General features: G+C 40.7%; 1 protein-coding gene across 5 annotated transcripts in view; it reads right to left on the bottom strand.

Moving 5' to 3' along the window:
• Positions 1 to 17,820, bottom strand: part of usp54a (ubiquitin specific peptidase 54a) — a 150,555-nt gene extending 132,735 nt beyond the window's left edge. For 2 of the 5 annotated variants that reach the window (XM_072282586.1, XM_072282587.1), the window contains exon 1: positions 17,733 to 17,820. The gene's annotated coding sequence lies outside the window, so the exon portion shown is untranslated. Of the gene's footprint in view, positions 1 to 12,947; positions 13,120 to 17,732 lie in introns of all 5 variants that reach the window. The other 3 variants (XM_072282582.1, XM_072282585.1, XM_072282584.1) reach the window with 2 other exon arrangements.
• Positions 17,821 to 18,071: the final 251 nt, after the last annotated feature.

Genomic DNA, 18,071 nt, shown 5'->3' with positions numbered 1-18,071 from the left:
CATGGCTGTATGCGGTGACATATATGCACTTTGATAATAAAATTACTTTTAACTTTGATAGACAGACGCAGATTGGGGGGGGGGGGGAGGGAGGGGTGATGGGAAGATGGAACCAGATGGGAAATAAGGTGGGGTTAAGACAGAAACTGTGAGGTGGTATGATCTTTCTTGTACATGTTACCACATAATGTATTTGCTGAACAATGATATTTTGTATTCCCAATTTAGAAGTAAATGTTTTAGATGTACAAACCATTTATTGTAAGTAGTGTATTTTTAATCCTCAAGTATAATACACACATGGGAGGTTACGTACATACAGTCTCTGGATTACAGAGAGCAAAGAGAAGTTGCATAAACCACTGAACAATTGAGAGAAAAGTCTATTCAAAGGATGCTCAAAACTATAACATAACCAATGATTTAGATCTTTGGCTTAAATGCATAAGAAAGGGAGGAAATATAACAATTACTTGAAACCAAATCATTCCACACCACAGCAAAGAAAACATTAGCAAAGACCACAAAACCAATACGTCCGCTTCACATACCACACAGGAACCGCCACTACAAAACATCACCTCAAGTCAATACAAGGAACAATACACAATTGACAAAGGCATTTCTTTTCATTAGAATATTTTCTGATTTCAATTTCCCCTGCTGTTCTATGTGTAAAATCTAGTCCATTCTTTCCAGGCCATTGTCCATTTAATCAAATCAGTACAGTACATACCAAGAACGCTCACTTCCTGAAAAAGAAGCAAATGTCTGTGCATTTATTCTGCAAAGTTCAGACAATAAGCATTGCCATAATAAATGCAACTGACTTTTGAATCATTTCTAAACATGGTGCACAAAACATCCACTAAAAGCAACCTTCTGGTATTGGGAAACTACTTATCGAAACTCCATTTATCCAAACCTGCACCTCTCAGCATGCCTTTTGCACTTAATGATTTCCTCAAACCGCGCATCAGCCTCCATGCCAAATTAATTCTGCTTGTGCTCCAGTTGTTCTGAAGAAATACTACCAGTGGGGTTCCTCTTGTACCTTTCATTTCCACTTGCTTTCAAAACAAAACAGCCGTGCAATGGTCCTCAAATTGCTGACTGCGCCTCATTTTGTTTTAAAATTATAACTTGTTTTGCCTACTTGTGAGAAAACATGCTAGTAATACTTCATGGTAAAACTTTCAAAATACAGTTTATCATTTCACAATCCTTGGCAGATCATGCTACTCAAGCAGAGATGCAGATACATTCTGCAAATAGGTCTTATCCTAAATAATGTTAGCTTAACTAAAATATATTCTTCTGGAATTGTGTATAATAGATGCACTCACTAATATTCAAGATTCTGGACAGGGATTACAAAGCAGAGGCTGAGAAGCAAAGAGCTGCTGATCAGAGAATTCAGAACAAGAGAGCATAATTTGTGGTCAGCCACCTAGCATCAGGATGGAGAAATTTCTATATTTTTCAATCAGGAAGCTGCAATTCCAGTGGGTGTTTCATCATCAAAGATTTTCAAAGAGGAGACTGATGGGTTTTTGTAATCAAAGGACTTAGGATTTTGGAAGGAATCAGCTGCAATCATACTGAAAGGTAAAGCAGGCTCTTTCTCTTTGATTGTTTTGCTCTTAAAATACTTGGTCTGGCATTTTGTATTTTTCATTGTGGCATCACAAGGACTGAGTTCTGCCTCAATCATATAAAGTTCTACTGGACCTTGTTCTGCTTAGCCAACCACCACCTGCCCACTACCCTCAACTACTAATAACATCCTGAATGTCAAGCCAAACTTGAAATTACTTTTTTGAACTATATTTTACTAGGCTACATATCTCAAGGAGCCATATGGCCTTCTCCTACTTAAATTAGCACTGAAACTTTATTTCTCTAACCCTCTATTTACAAGAGAATCAAGTTGATAATTTTCTTCCTCACCAGCCTGATTATATACCCAGGAAGAAGAGTTAGGGAACAGTGACCACAACTCCTAAACTTTCAGGATAGCTATGGCACTCATGCAGAGTTTTAAACTGGAAAAGGGCATTATGCAAGAATTAAGAAGCATTCGATGGAAATACCTTTACTCTGGCAATCAGACATTTGGAGGGTGTTTAAAGATCAATTGCACAGAGTACAGGAAAGGTACATTCCTGTTGGAAGGAAGGCCAGGGATAGAAAGATAAGAACTTTGAATGCCCAGAGAGTTGATGAACTTAGTCAAGAAGAAAAAGTATGTAAAGCTTCAGAAGTCAGGCTCAAACAAAGAACATGAGTAGTTTAAAGAAGCCGGAAAAGAACTAAAGAAGGGAATCAGGAAAGCCAGATGGGGCCATTGAAGTCCTTGACAAGTAGGAATGAAGTGAATCCCAAGGCGTTCTAGTCATACATTAAGAGCAAGAGGATAACTAGGGAGACAGTGGGCCATTCAAGGATAAAGGGGAGAAACATTTGCTTGGATGTGGAGAATGTGAGCAAGGTACTTAATGAATACTTTGCTTCAGTATTTACCAAGGAAAAGGATATGAAGGAAGAGGAGATCAGTGCACAAATACATTAGGGGTTTAGAGGTCGAGGAGGAGGAAGTGTTGGGCCTCTAAATGAGTATTAAGAAGAACAAGTCCCCAGGGCCTGATGGGATTTACCCAAGGTTATTGAAAGAGGCAAGAGACGAGATTGTTGGGCCCTTGACCAGTATCTTTGTGCCCTCTCTAGCCACAGGCGAGGTCTTAAGAGGACTGGCAAGTGGCTAATGTTGTATCTCTATTTAAGAAGGGAACAAGGGAAAATCCTGGGAACTATAGACTATCTTACGTCAGTTGGAGGGAAATTGCTAGAGAAAATTCTTAGGATATGATATATGGGCATTTGACAACCTATGCCCTAATTAGGGAGAGCCAGCATGGCTTTGTGCATGGCAGGTCATGCCTTGAGAACTTGATTGAGATTTTTGACAAGGTAATGTGACCCTCGGTTCGGCTAGCGGTGAAACATCACAGCGAGGCCATTACATTAGCGGTGAAACTTTACAGTGGACCACTACCGAAGACTGTACCCTGCTAATGGAGCCCTCCCGCGCCTCTGACGCGTTCACCTTTTCCCTTACCTCTCTGGTGAATAAATGGAAAAATGCCCAGGTTCAAAGTCCCTGCTATGGTAGGCTCCACCCATTCTCTGGAACAATGCCCACCTCTAAAGGCGAAAAGGAGTATGAGACTTGGACGGAGCAGACCTCTCAGCTGTTAGATGAGCGGCAGTGCTCTGATGACGTAAAGCAACAGAGATTGGTTGAAAGTTTGAATAGGCGGACCACTGACGTTGTGAGAGCCGTCAGGTTACGGTATCCCCTAGCGACAGCTGTCAATTACATGCAAGCACAGTACAATGCTTTTGGCCCGACAGGAAGCCCAATGGAGCTCATGGTGGGGTTTCAGAACATGCGTCAGAAGAAGTGGGAGAAGCTTTCTGCTTTTATTTTTCTGCTAGAGAGGCAGCTAAATTGCTTGCAGCGCAGAGGGGTCATTCAGGCGGCTGACGTGGATCAGTTAAGAATGAACCAGATAGCCAGGGGTGCCCAGTCCCAGGACCTGATTGCTTGGGGTCTCTCACAGCCTCCTAAGACGCGTCCCCCTCCACCTTTTGTTGAGCGATCAGAGGTGTATGGGAAGAGGAGAACACGTCGGAGGCTCAGGAGGGCTCCGTCGGCAGGGTACTGTCCTCAGTAGTGGTCCCCTGCGGTGGTGACCACCGATAGCCTGCCCGAGGAGTGGTAGAAAAGAATGTGGCAGAGTTGAGAACGAAGATGTTTCAGCTGTTATCAGCAGGAGCTGATTTGGGGGGGGCGGGGGGGAGGTGCAGATCCCCTAAGGGGACGAACAATGCAGAGGGCTGTTGGCAGCAGGTGTCATATGAGAAGAAGTGTGAGCCCCCGGGTACCTAAGCAGGGAGAGTCATTGGGAAAACTTAGAAGAGACCCAGTGAGGGAATGACTTGGTGTCTATGGGGGGAACACATTCCCAGCAATGTACCAAAGAACCCCTGAAAGCGAAAGGCACAAATCCTGAAGGCTTAGTGGGACCATGCTCCAGTGTGTCACTACGGATAGAGGGTATTTATGCTAAAGCCATACTCAACACCGGGTCGCAGGACACGTTGCTGTATCATTCATTTTACAACCGGTATCTGAAGCATTTACCATTGACCCCATTCAGGGCACTGGAGATCTGGGGGCTTAGTGCTAGTGATTATCCATACGACGGTTATTTGTCAGTGAAGTTGGAGTTCTCAGAGGCCAATGCGGGAGTGTCTGAGGTCAGTGTTACGTTAGTGCTGGTTTGTCCAGACCCTGTTGAGAAGGGCAGCGTTTTAATTCTGGTGGGGAGCAACACCCCTCTTGTGAGGAGGCTCATGGGGGCCTGCAAGGAGAAGGCTGGCGAAAGCTTTCTGGGAATATTGTCTATGCACCCGGTGTTTCAAGCTGCTTTTGAGGAAGTGAGTGGCTACATTAGGCTGGATACCGAATTTAGACAATGGACTGTGTGGTTCACCCAATCGAAGCCAATAGTGGTATGGCCCGGTGAAGTAGCGAGTGATGGGGACACCCAAATTTCCCAGAGTGCCTGAGGGTGAGGCCCTCTTAGTGGACACTCCTGAAGACCACAAGGGGGAGTCAGGATTTCCTGCAGGGGTACTGGTGAGACCCGAATTGCAGAAGCCTTCGGTGATACAGGTAAGCAGGATGGCAGTAATTGTCAGGAACACTACGAAGAGGGAGGTCACCGTCAAGCAGGGGATGCCCCTAGCACATTTGTTCCCGGTGACGGTAATGTCTAGTGTCCCTGTGAGACAAGCCGGGAAGACACCTTTGGAAAAAGGGGGAAAGTTGACCGCTGAATCATTCCACTTCAGGGACTCCCCGGTTCCTGCAGGTTGGAAGAGGAGGTTGGTAGAGAAGATGTTGAAGCTGAGAGGTGTCTTTTCCACTGACAAGTTTGATGTGGGTTGTTCCAAGAGCACGTGTCACACTATCCGGGTGACCGAGGATACCCCGTTCAGAGAAAGGTCGCGGCGACTGTCCCCTACAGAGGTGGAGGACACTCGGCAGCATTTGTGTAAGTTGAAGGAAGCTGGGATCATAACCAAGTCCCGAAGTCCCTATGCATCCCCAATAGTAGCAGCCCGAAAGAAGAATGGAAAGATACAGATGTGTGTGGACTATAGGACTCTGAACAGGCGCACCGTCCTAACCAGTATACCGTCCCAAGGATTGAAGACACGCTGGCCTGCCTGAGTGGAGCGAAGTGGTTCAGTGTGCTGGACTTGAGGAGTGGATATTATCAGATCCCCATGAGTGAGGCCGACAATGAGAAGACGGCATTTATAGGTCCCCTGGGATTTTTCCAGTTCGAAAGGATGCCTCAGGGCATCCCGGACGAGCATCCACAATTGTGACCCTTGGTTTGGCTAGAGGCTTAATCTAGGGGATGATAGTCCACAGCCCGGCCAAACTTAAGAAATCTCATTTGGGTGGATGCTGCATGATGTGTCCCCTGTTACAAATCAGTACCACGAAATAACAAACAGTACACAATATGCGATTAAACAATTGAGCTTTATATTTCTTAATTTGACTATATGGTTAGTAAAGAAACAATAAAAAGTAAAGGGCCCATTCTCATGAAACAGTCTAATGCGCAAACATTGGAGCTAACAGTGTCGTCCATTTGTTCCCGTCAACCTCCTCCGAGCGTAGCCGACCCTCGGACCTGCGCTCCTCAGTCCACTCCGTCCAGCGGTCTACCAACTCGACCATTCGCATCCTCTCTCTTCATTGCTCCCTGACAAAAGACCGTGAAAATCCCTCTTTCAGACCCACAAGAACAACACCCCTCTCATTGACTAACATATATTCCGAAGTCCCCGTTATCTCTAGTCATAACCCAAACATTGCTGCTGCAGAGAAACCAGTACCTTAGCAGTGAAACATTACCATGAGGCCGTTACATTACAGCATGTTACAGTAACAAAAAGAGACTATTGAGGAAAGGGCAGTGGATGTTGTCTACATGGATTTTAGTAAGGCACTTGATGAAGTTCCTCATGGGAGGCTAATCCATAAGATTAAGATACATGGGACTAGCAGTGAATTGGCTGTTTGATTTAGAACTAGCTTGCACATAGAAGACAGAGAGTAATGGTTAAAGGGACTTACTTGAGCTAGAGGTCTGCTGTAATTAGTGGTGTTCCACAGAGTTCTGTGCTGGGACCTCTCCTGTTTGTGATGTATATAAATAATCTGGATGAAAATGTAGATGTGTGGGTTAGTAAATTTGCGAACGATACCAAGATTGGTGGAGTGGTGGATAGCACAGAAGACTGGCACAATATAGATATGGGCTGAGAAATGGCAGATGGAGTTTAATCCAGATATATGTGAGCTGTTGCACTTTGGTAGGGCAAATGTAAGGAGACAGTACACTGTTAAGAGCAAGATCCTTAACACTGTTGCTGAGCAAAGGGATCTTGGGATCTTGAAAGTATATGCATAGGTCGATAAGGTGGTTAAGAAGGCTTATGGAATGCTTGCTTTTATTAGTTGAGGCACAGAGTTCAAAAGTCAAGTGGGTATGTTGAAACTTTATAAAATTCTGGTTAAGCCACATCTGGAATATTGCATAGAGTTCTGGTTCTTCCACTATAGGAAAGATGTTGAGGCTTTGGTGAAGGTGCAGAAGAAGTTAGCAGGATGCTGCCTGGTTTAGAGGGCACATGCTATCACAAGGGCTGGATAAACTTGGGTTGTTTCGCTGGAGTGTCAGAGGCTGAGGGGAGATCTGATATCAAGTTACAAAATTAGGAGAGGCATAGATAGAGCGGACAGAGTATCTGTTTCCCAGGGTTAAAATGTCTAACATCAGAGGGCATGCATTGAAGGTGAGAGCAGGTAGGTTTAAGGGGAATGTGAGGGGTAAGGTTTTTTACTTAGAGATTCATGGATGCCTGGAATGTGCTGCCTGGCATAGGGGCAGAGGCAAATGTATTAGAGGTTTTTTAAGAGACGTTTGGATAGGCCCATAGACGTAAAGAAGATGGAAGGACATGGACATGGTGTAGACAGGAGGCATTTGGGTTTGGGAGTTTTTGATTTGCTTTTTAACTGGTTCGGCACAACATTGTGGGACGAATGGCCTGTTCCTGCGCTGTACTCTTTTATGTTCTATGTACTCTTTCCTGATTTCTATGCTAGTGGAAACTGTAAATGTCATATCCTCTCAGACTGTCAACATTTCCCAGCTCAAAAACACTGAATTGACCCACAACTCTCTACCTCCAAACTGTTTCTCTCAAAAACTCACAAACATATTATTGAAGCAGCTGTAGGGAAATAGAAGATAAGGATAAGACACTTAAAGGGTGGCCAAAAATGAATGTGATAACAGTGTAAACTGCACAGCATTAAATACAGATGGACAGTGTTTAAAGCTCAGCTATTGGGTCTTGGGAAAATAAGAGAATATATGGTCAGGTACATGAAGTCTAAGTACAAAAAAAAGCAAAAACTGGCAACCTGAAATAAATACAGATTTTTGTTTAAAGTTATTTCAGCAGTATTTGTGAAGAGAAATAAAATTAATATTCCAATCCTAAAATGTTAACTTTTCAGCTCTGGGTACATGAAAAATGAGAGATCAGTTCCTCGCTGAAATATCTGGAAAACCCAGATATTTTCTTTTGTATTCACATTGAACAATTTTTTTCCAAATACTTGACTGATCCAATTATTGCGACAAACAACTCATCACTATTAAATTGGAGCAACTATTCAAGCACGCATTAAAAAAATTAAAAGATTTAACATTCCTCATCATGCCATTTTAAATCCTCTGCTTGGAATCCACAGGAACCACTTTTGGCCAGAACATACAGTAAGTCATGCTAGCAAAGCAGCAGGACCACTTTCACTATTCATTATTTTAACCAATAAAACATCATTCAAACTGCTTCAAAAATCTAGAAAGATACAGCATCTACGTTTTAAACGTCAGTACTGAAAAAAGGTTTTAGGCAGATATATAAAGCTAGGGTGCCTAAGACTCTTTTGCACAGTACTGTATTCATCAACAGGGAGCAGAAAATGATTTTGGAAATCAAAAGGATGTTGGGAATGGCAAGGATGGAGTGCTGTTGGAGAGGTGTGGGACAGGTGGCAGAGGAGGAGTGTCAGGGTCGAGGGGTGACGTGAGTGCAAATACACCCAGCCATGAGACACCAGGCAAGATCATTTGATTCCAAACAGTTGGTTTATTGATCATTATAGCTTCCTCCCCTCACCTTTCCCTTTTTCCCATCCATGATTCCACTCTCCCTGCCCCTTTCCCACTCTCAGTCCACAGTAGAGAGCCATATCAGATTCAGGTTTATCATAACTCACGTATGTCATGAAATTTGTGTTTTTTTTAAAAAAGAGGCAGCAGTACAGTGCAATACATGAAATTACTACAGCACCGTGCAAAGGTCTTAGGCACATATATATAGCATGGGAGCCTAAGACTTTTGCACACTAATGCCAAAAAAGGAGTGGGATGGCTAGCATTATGGACGGTAGTTATGTAGAGTAGCAAAAGGAAGTCACATGTCTTGTTCAGCCTTTCCAAGTCCTTTAGTTCACAGCCTCTATCTCCTGGTTACTATTCAAAAAAATTTACTAAACCCTAACAAAAATTTTATAAAAAGACATTGGCCAAACTCAGCGCAATCTCAGTCACACAGCTCACAATACTTCAACTATAACTTGAACTAGCAGAGCAAAAACATACATTTCAAATCCAGCTAGATTTGCTATTTAAAACATATTTCTAGTTAAACATAGCACACATGAAACTGTTGTGATTAGACTTCATGCAAAACAAATCAATGTTCAAAGCAGCAAAAATTTAATTTAAATATGTCATATCCTAACTACACAAGAATAAATTCTTGTAGCTTACTCCAATATTTCTCATATTTTAAGAAAATTACAATGTATTACCTTTGTTATTCATAAATATTGAAATAAACAATGCTGAATTTTATTGAAGTCCGCACTAAAAGCAGAACTGCACTATTTTCAGCATGAATTATTATTAATTAATTGTGTTTAATAGACACGAACAACCGTGGAGATTGAGCTATGTGCTAACACTAGCTTTCCATAATGAAAAATGTTTTATGTACCAAAATACTGGGTTGAGAAGTCACAAGCATTTTTGATATGACCGGAACCAAAGACATAACTCTAGACTGGACGCCATTTCAGTTATATTAGCTTTACAAAAAAAACAACCATCTCAGTGCTTTCAGTGTTATTCTGCAACAGAACAATCTGGAGCAAATCATGAGGATAGGAGCATGATGGTTGTGAAAATGCTGCTGCGATCCAGCAACACAAGAGGTCATTTTCAGTAGTCCATTAATTTATCAGCATATCATTTGGAATACGAAAGGAAAGCAAAGCAACCAGGGAAAGCTGGTGTAAGTCACAGGGAGAATATTGACAGTCAGCCAAGATCAGAATCGAACCCAGCTCTCTGAAGCTGTATGGCAACAGCACTGATGGCTGCATAAACTAGTCGCCCTTAGCCCTGCTGCCTCACAGCTCAACTCAACTTGTCTGTTAAATGCCAATATAAATAATTGTTATCAGGTTGAAGAACCAGAAGGTCAATGAGGAGGTTCTGTAGGGTAATAGCCAGAAAATTGGCATAGAATAAAAAAAATTCACTAATTTGCTTCTAATTTTAATTTCCCCCACCCAGGAAAAAATTAATTAAACCCACCATAAACGCCATTAAAAATTCACCAAGGTCTCAAATCTTTTTTTAAAAAATTACAAAACTTTAAAATCAACCTTCTCAAAGTTGTCAATTATTTTCAACCTGTTCTCTTTAAACATCTACAAAGGTAATTCATAGAACTGAACATAGAAAAGAAGAAAACAATTTTTTCCATGCTGTATTATGAATGCAGCGGATAGGTACAACATCATATATAAACACAACTGACAGGTTAAAATTGCCAAGTCCTACAAATTCTATAAATGCGTTAGCAAGATGAAACATCTAACATCAGTAAATGTTGATCAATATTCACTGTTTTACACTAAACAGCATTTCAAATTAATGCTTTCAGCAGCATTTTCTATCTTTAATAAATTTAAACCATCCTTTTTCCAACTTGTGAAGTTCTTCAAATTCTCAGAACTATTTTAAAGTTTTGGCATCAACGCAGTTGAAGGTACATACTGTATCCATTACAATCTACTCAATGCCACTTTATTAGGTTCACCTGCTCATGAGCACAAAGATCTAATCAGTCAACTATGTGGCAGCAACTCGATGCATAAACCCATGCGGACATGGCCAAGAGGTTCAGATGTTGTTCAGACCAAACAGAATGAAGAAGAAATGAGATCCAAGGGACTTTGATCATGGAATGATTTTTGATGCCACAGAGGGTGGTTTGAGTATCTCATAAACTGCTGATCTCACACTCAACAGTCTCTAGCGCTTAAAGAGAAGAATGCAAAAAACGAAAAACATCCAGTGAACGGGAGGTCTTTGTATAAAAGACCTTGTTAAGCAGAGATGTCAGAGGAAATTGGTTCAAGTTGAGAAGGCAACAGTAACTCAAATAACCACATTATTACAGTGATATGCAGAGGAGCATCTATGAATGCACAACATATCGAACACTGAAGTGGATGGGCTACAGCAGCAGAAAACTACAAACATATACTCAATACCCACTTTATTAGGTACAGGAGGTAATTAATAAAATGGTCACTGAATGTAATTCAAACAAAACACCAACCACATCACAAATGGCCTCTTTCCCACCAATGCCCCAGTTTTAAATAAAACTTTTCATGTTAAAATTTTTCTATGATTTCATGCACCCTTATCTCCAGCTGTCTGTTGATCTATAGCACAAGATATGTGGGTTCCTCTAACTTTGATTCATTCCCTTTCCTCTTCAGTTACCATTTCTTCATTTATTTGGGCCACGTTCTGAAACTGCTTCCATTAACTTCACTGTATCACTTCCTTCCATAAAACTTAAGCTTTACTCTTTTTGGCTCAGTGTCAATGTTTGTCTTCGTACGCGCATATGAAGCACCTTGGGATGTTCTGTAATGCGAAAAGCACTATATAAATACAAGCTGTTGTTTACATTCCCCTATCAGCCTTCTGGTTCTTCTCTGCACCATGTTGTGTACTTAAATATCAGCCTTACTTCTTGATAACCAGAAATGGACACCGCTTAGAGCTCCTGAGCTGATAATGCTACCATGTATAGTTCATCAGTTTTCTCTGGCTTATATTCAATTCAATATTCTCTGAAGTTGTTTAATTCTGCTCTTTACTAACTGTACCATTGATTCCTCTAAAGACTAAATTTGCTTGAAATACCAAATAGACCAATCTGTTACAGTAGACAGATAAACGAGAGATGCCCGTCAGACTAACTGATGCATTCCCTCTCAATAGATGCTGTCTGACCTGCCATTTTCTACATATTTTGCTCTTACTGCACACTTCCACTATCTGTTTCTGACTCAACCAAAGATATTAATTTCATGGAACAAAATAGGTATTGGGATAAAAAGACACAGCAATACATGAATTTACATTTCAAAGAAGACATTATTTTTAAAAAATACTTGTGTATCAATGATGCTCTGAATAAAACAAACTAACGCTGGATCAAAATGGGGAATTTAGGAGTTGCAGAGCATCAAACTCTGAGCTCATCTTTGAAATTTAATGCAACAGTTCACAATTAAATTTGCATTTATCAACTGTAAAATATTAACTAGTCACACAACATATTACTTGATGCAGCAATTATCTCTTAATCAGATGATATTTCTATTTCTGAATATATTTTTCCAGCATACAAAGAGTTAAATCAACCTTGCTGTGCTCTGATGAGCTCATTCATGATAATGTGTTCAGAGGAGCTTGCACACCATTAGAATCATGTCCAATGACATACAAAAACTCAACCACTTTTAATGTAACATTCATTTTTTCTGTACACCAATAATGCTATTTTTCTGGATGTTTTCAATAAACATTAGGGAAAAAAGGTAGTGTTGGCTTAACTCAAATAAGTATGATCTTTATTCAAGCAACACACACAAAAAATGCTAGTGGAACGCAGCAGGCCAGGCAACATCTCTAGGAAGAGGTACAGTCGACGTTTTGAGCCGGGACCCTTCGTCAGGACTAACTGAAAGAAGAGACAGTAAGAGATTTGAAAGTAGGACGGGGAGGGGGAGATCCAAAATGATAGAAGAAGACAGGAGGGGAGGGGTGAATCTTTATTCAGCATTTTAGGTATGCCTGAAGCCCATTTTTATACTATTTACACTGAAACATCATTAGCAAGAAATCAATTTGCAGCAAATCAATAGTTCCAGCAGGGTGGTGTTCACACTGCCAAAGGCAGTGGACATTACTAGGATACCATGCTTTTCCAGGGAACACACAAAACAATTTGCCAAACAGACATGTTCTTCATTTTTGTTTAAGAAGCCATTTAACTCTCTCTCAGTTCCATGAGGCAGATACTCCAATTGCTACCTTTATTCCATTTAAGGAAAATATGAACCCCAGGATAAAATGCTACACCCAGCAAATCTGGCTAATTAATGGATAAAATATTTGCTCCATACATGCCAAGTCATCTCCAAGAAGAGTCCGAACATTTTCCAATAATATTTAAAAGCATTTTCATGGTGAATCATAACATTAATAACCAAAAACTCAACAGACCAGTGACGTCAGTATTATCACTAACAGAAAAAGGGCAACCTACAATGAATGACTCACACCCAATTCCCCATGACCTTTCCACTATATTCAAGATAGAAATCAAGAATGTGCTCAACTTACTTGATGAATGCAGCTCTAATAACACATATGCATCCATCCAGGTCATAGCAGTCTCCTTAACAGGCAACCAATGCTCCACCCCAAACATTCATTGTACAGTGTACAACAGTGTACTGTGACTACTTGCCAAAATTCCTTCAACTGCATCTCCATAACCAACAACCTCTACCGCCTGGAACAGGGACAGATTTGAAAATACCATTACATACAAGCCAAACACCATTCTAAATTAAAGCAAGATAAAACAAACATTAATTGTGGACAACAACTAGCAAATGGAGAATAGCACTCATGTTTACAAACTTACATGCAAGAAAGCATCAAATAAAAATGTTGTCCAAGTTAAATAGAGTTGTCAATCAAGATGATTTGAACTTCAACAACTCCATTTCGCGTCACATTTCAAAATGATTTAAAAACAAAGTATTTTTTTCTAAATGGCAATTGTTATTCTACTGAAGGAATTAAGAAACCTATTTCAATAATGTTTACATTTTATCTACTTTCAGAACAACTTTCTGTGACCATCTCTGAGATAATGCTTTGTAAGTGTAAGCAAATAACAGAAAAAAACGATACTTGATACCTGTCTTGAGGAACTTCACTCTAAAAAAAATACATATTAGTGTACATATTTCAAAAATGATTTAAAACTGTTTGAAATGTTTAATGTGATGAAATATCACATGGAGATTAATGACACTCCCTTTATTAACATTTCATTACTTTGAAACATTTTGGTGAGCTAATATGATTTACTGGAAAAGAGGCAAAATGAATAAACTTTTATTTTTCTTTCAGAGCAAGCTCTTTGGACTGCAATGATATATATATATTGATATATATATATACCCTGCAGTTTTGTATCGTGCTGCAATTCTACAGCCTTGATGCATTTTTTTAATTTGAAAACCAAATTATCACCTGCTGACTCAGCCTCAGGGTATAAAACATAATTTACTGACAACAGATAGAACATGTGTCATAAAAAAATTACCTGAAGTGAGAATCTATGTTGTTTAGTTACAATACCAACACTTAATGGAAAAGCAAAAAGTGTGAAAAGTGAAATTTAAAAAAACCAGAAATACTCAGTCGTCTGGCAGCATCTATGGAGAAATAAATCTTTTTAGGTGATATACTAAACTAAATCTCGTCAATTCTCTCAGGGAAGTAGAAGAGATCTATGGTATAGTTTTGTAAAACAGACAGTTGTACCACAAGTTGTGCATAAAATAGCTGCTACAATTCCTCCATTGTAATAGTATCACCACTTCATTCGCTACACAGCACGTTGATAAATTTGGTAATTCTTAAATGGAGGAATGAAGTGTATGACCTCAAGACTTCACTGGGAAACAAATTAAAATTCGATGATAAGACAGGGAGAATAAAACAAATGGTCAGGAATCCAAGAATGATTAAGTAGTTAAAGATGCCACAAGCCAGAAGGGAGAGGTCATGGAATGAGTAAAGGATCAAAAAGTTGATCTGGAGGATGAGTAAGTAGTGACAGTAGTATCAAGCTGAACTTAATTTTCAATCTGAAAGAGTGACGTCAAATGAGATACTATTTCATGTTATATTCAGCATAATTTTAACAGAAGAGACAGTGAACACAATATTGAAGCAAATGCCACTGGAATGCAGGAAGCTCACTTACATAGTGATCAAAGCATCTAACATCCAAATCACATTTTCCCTTCCATATGAAAAAGATTGTTTTGCAAATATTCTGAAATACAGGATTCTGAAACGAAAACAGGGTTTTTGTAGGAAAGGAGGAGTTTAGTAGGAAGATATTAATCATTCTGAATTTGCATGGAAAGGCAGTGAGGGAAGAGTAATTGAGGAGTAAGAGTGAGATTCACACAAAAACACTTCAGAACAAAATAAAACAGGAGTGAGCCATTCAGCCCCTGTGCTAACTCCACCAATCAATAAGGTCAAGGCTAATCTCTCTCTCTTCTGGCCCCATATCATTTGGTTCTCTTAATATCCAAAAACAGTACTGATATCTCTGTGTGGAATAGAGTGACTGGATTTCACAATACGCAAGGGATGAGGATGCTCAAAGATTCACCACAGTCCTGAATGACAAATCCTCAATTTGAAACTGTCTTCCTTATTCCCAAAATTCCAGCAAGAGGAAACACCAATCCATCATCTAAGCCCCATAAAATTAGCTGGGTTTCAAATAGATATGCTCTTATTTTCTGAAGTTTGAAAACCTGGGTCAAATCCATTTAACCCTCCATCGCAGGAATCAATCTGGGAAACCTTTGTTGTATTCCCTCAATCATAAGTATGTTGTTTCTTCATAACACCAGACATCACAAGTGCAGTCTCTCCATAGCCAAATACAATTAGAATAGGTGAACAGATGTCTTTGATTGTGGCATTATGTTCTAAGAAAAAGTGGAGGAAGAATAATTAAAGGTGGACATTAATGCAGTGAAAAGTGAAACAGGAGGAATCCAACTGTGGGTCTGGGACAGAGGTGTGATCAGAAATTTTTAATATGGAACAAATATTTCAGATATTTTGGAGGTCCTCATAAACCACAATGGAGAAGAAACCTTAGATGAAGAAAAGAAAGGTATTTCGGAAAATCTGCTGGGAAACTGAATTCTAAAGACACATAAAAGAAATAGGAAAAGTAACAGAAAGAAATAGATTCACTAAAGGAGAAGACAATAAATAAATAAATAATATTTTATTGATTACCTATCCCCAGAAACAGAGATTAAGGTTAAATGATGGAAGGGTCAAAAATGAACTTTCTTAAGGGTCATACTATAGGCCTCCCAGTATCAGCAAGAATTAGAGCAACAAATATGTTGAGAAGATCATGATTATTCTTAGAATAATAGAATTGTAAGAGTACAAAATTTTAACTTCCCTAATATTAACTGGGACTGCCATAATTCAGAGATTAGCTGAATTTGTTAAGCGTGTCCAGGAAAATTATCACAAGTCTAAGTCGCCTGACTGGAGAGGAAGCAACAATCAACCTCCTCTTGGGAAATAAAACTGGGGAAGAGGCTGAAGTGTCAGTTGGGGAGCAATTTAAACCAATGACCATAATGCTAGCTTCAAAATAGGTATTGAAAAAGATAGGACTGATTCACAAGTTAAAGTCATAAATTGAGGCAGGGAAATTTGATGACATTAGACATGAGCTTCTAAAGGCTGATTGGGAAAGATTGATGAGAGGTGAAGGGACATCTGGCAAGTGTGATCCCTTGAAAAGTGAGTTAGGCAAAACTGCCAGAGAATATTGTAGAGGCAGGTACAATTACAGTACATAATAGATATTCAGACAGATATATTGATAGGAAAGGTTGAGAGAGCTATGGACCAAAAGCAGAGAAGTGCGATGAGGCCAGGTAAACAGTTCTGTCAGCAAAGTCGTTTTGGTGACTAGGATGTCATTCCGTGTTCTGTAACTCTACAACTTTAAGACAAAGTAAAGGCATGGCTGGTAGCATTAGGAAACCCTGGCTGACAAGGGATATTGAGAAGGGGCAATTATCAGGTATAGGCAGCTGGGATCAACCAAATCCCTTGAGTACAATTTTATTAAAAACAAAAATCTAACCTGGGAAAGAATAGCCCCCCTTAAGAATCAGTCATTATAAATTCACAAATGAAACCACAGTACTTAAAATCTCAGATGGCAATGAGGCAGTTGCAATAGTGAATCAATTCAGTGTTGAGGTGAATGAAGTTATCCCCTCCGGCTCAAGAGCTTGATGGTTGAGGGTTTAACTGTTCCTAAACCTGGTGGTCAATTGGGTGAGTGGTATGGCAACAACATCGCACCCAACATCCGAAAGACCAAGAAGTTGATTGCGGACTTCAGAAAGAGGAAGTTGAGAGAACATACATCAGCCCATTTCAATGGTCAGCAGTGGAAAGTGTGAGCAGTTTCAAGTTCCTTGGTATTAATATCTCAGAAGATCTGTCCTGGGGCCAACATACTGAAGCAATTACAAAGAAAGCAATCTATGGGCTCAACCTCTTTAGGAGTTGGAGGAGATTAGGTATGTCACCACAGACTCTGCAGATTTCTGTAGATGTACAGTAGAGCATTTTCTAACTGGTTGCATCATAAACCTGGTGTAGAGGCTCCAAAGCACAGGATTGCAAGAAGCTACATTAGGGTTTGGGATAGTTGTAGACTTAGTCAGCCCTACTCTGGGCACAACCCTTCCTACCAAGGAGAAGGAGGGAGAGAAGTGAAGGAACGAAGGAGAGGACTGGGGGTGACAAAGAGGGAAGATTGTGGGGGAGTGCTGGATGGAAGGGGTGGAATTGTGGGAGGTTGTTGGATGGAGAGGTGTTATCGTACAGAGGGTTGTTGGATGGAGGGATGTTATTGTGGAGTAGTTAGATGGTGGGGTGAGATAATGGGAAAAGTTGGATAAAGGTGTGTGATTGTGAGGTGTTGTTGGATGGAGGGGTGCGATGGGGGAAGCTAGTGGAAGGGGTAGTAGAGAAGAAGGTATGATAGTGGAGTGGGAGCAGAATCAGGTACTGAGGGAGGAGAAGCTGATTTGTGGGTAGAGATGCTGCCATCCCTCTCACTGCCCCCTTTTCCGTTACCCTCCGGCCAAGTCAGGAGTCCGTCCCCACAGCGGAGCGCGAGGATCGCAGACCCGACACTCTGCCACGCACTGGCAGCTCGAAACGAGTCTGCCCTCGGTCCCCAGATATCTGACCGCCTGCGCCGAGCCGAGCCGAGCCTCACGCCATGACTCGTCCGACATCTGCGAGACTCACCTGTGTAAAATGGACGCGTTGCCCCGCCGTCAGCCGCTGACTGCAGCAACAGTGTGATCGCCAATACCGGCAGCCAAAACATCGCGAGACCTGGCACCTGCTACTCGCCCGCAGCGCCCACTTCTCGCGAGAGGTCGGTGGAGGGCGCCGTGTGGGGGGAGAGGCTGTGCGATCCGTGCAATTAGCACAAAGTTAGTGTCGCAGAGCTCATTGTTGGTTACCCACAGACAAAATCGAACTCAGTCTGCAAAAGGTCACTCTCACCAATGCAACCATTGATAGATGTTTTTGTGATAAGGCAGATAGGTGACGACAGGGTTAAGCAGATATATTCTTGTC

Source organism: Mobula birostris, chromosome 18 (assembly GCF_030028105.1).
Source record: "Mobula birostris isolate sMobBir1 chromosome 18, sMobBir1.hap1, whole genome shotgun sequence".
NCBI lineage: Eukaryota > Metazoa > Chordata > Chondrichthyes > Myliobatiformes > Myliobatidae > Mobula > Mobula birostris.
The sequence above is the reverse complement of the archived record's forward strand: the minus strand, read 5'-3'. Positions and strand labels throughout refer to the sequence as shown.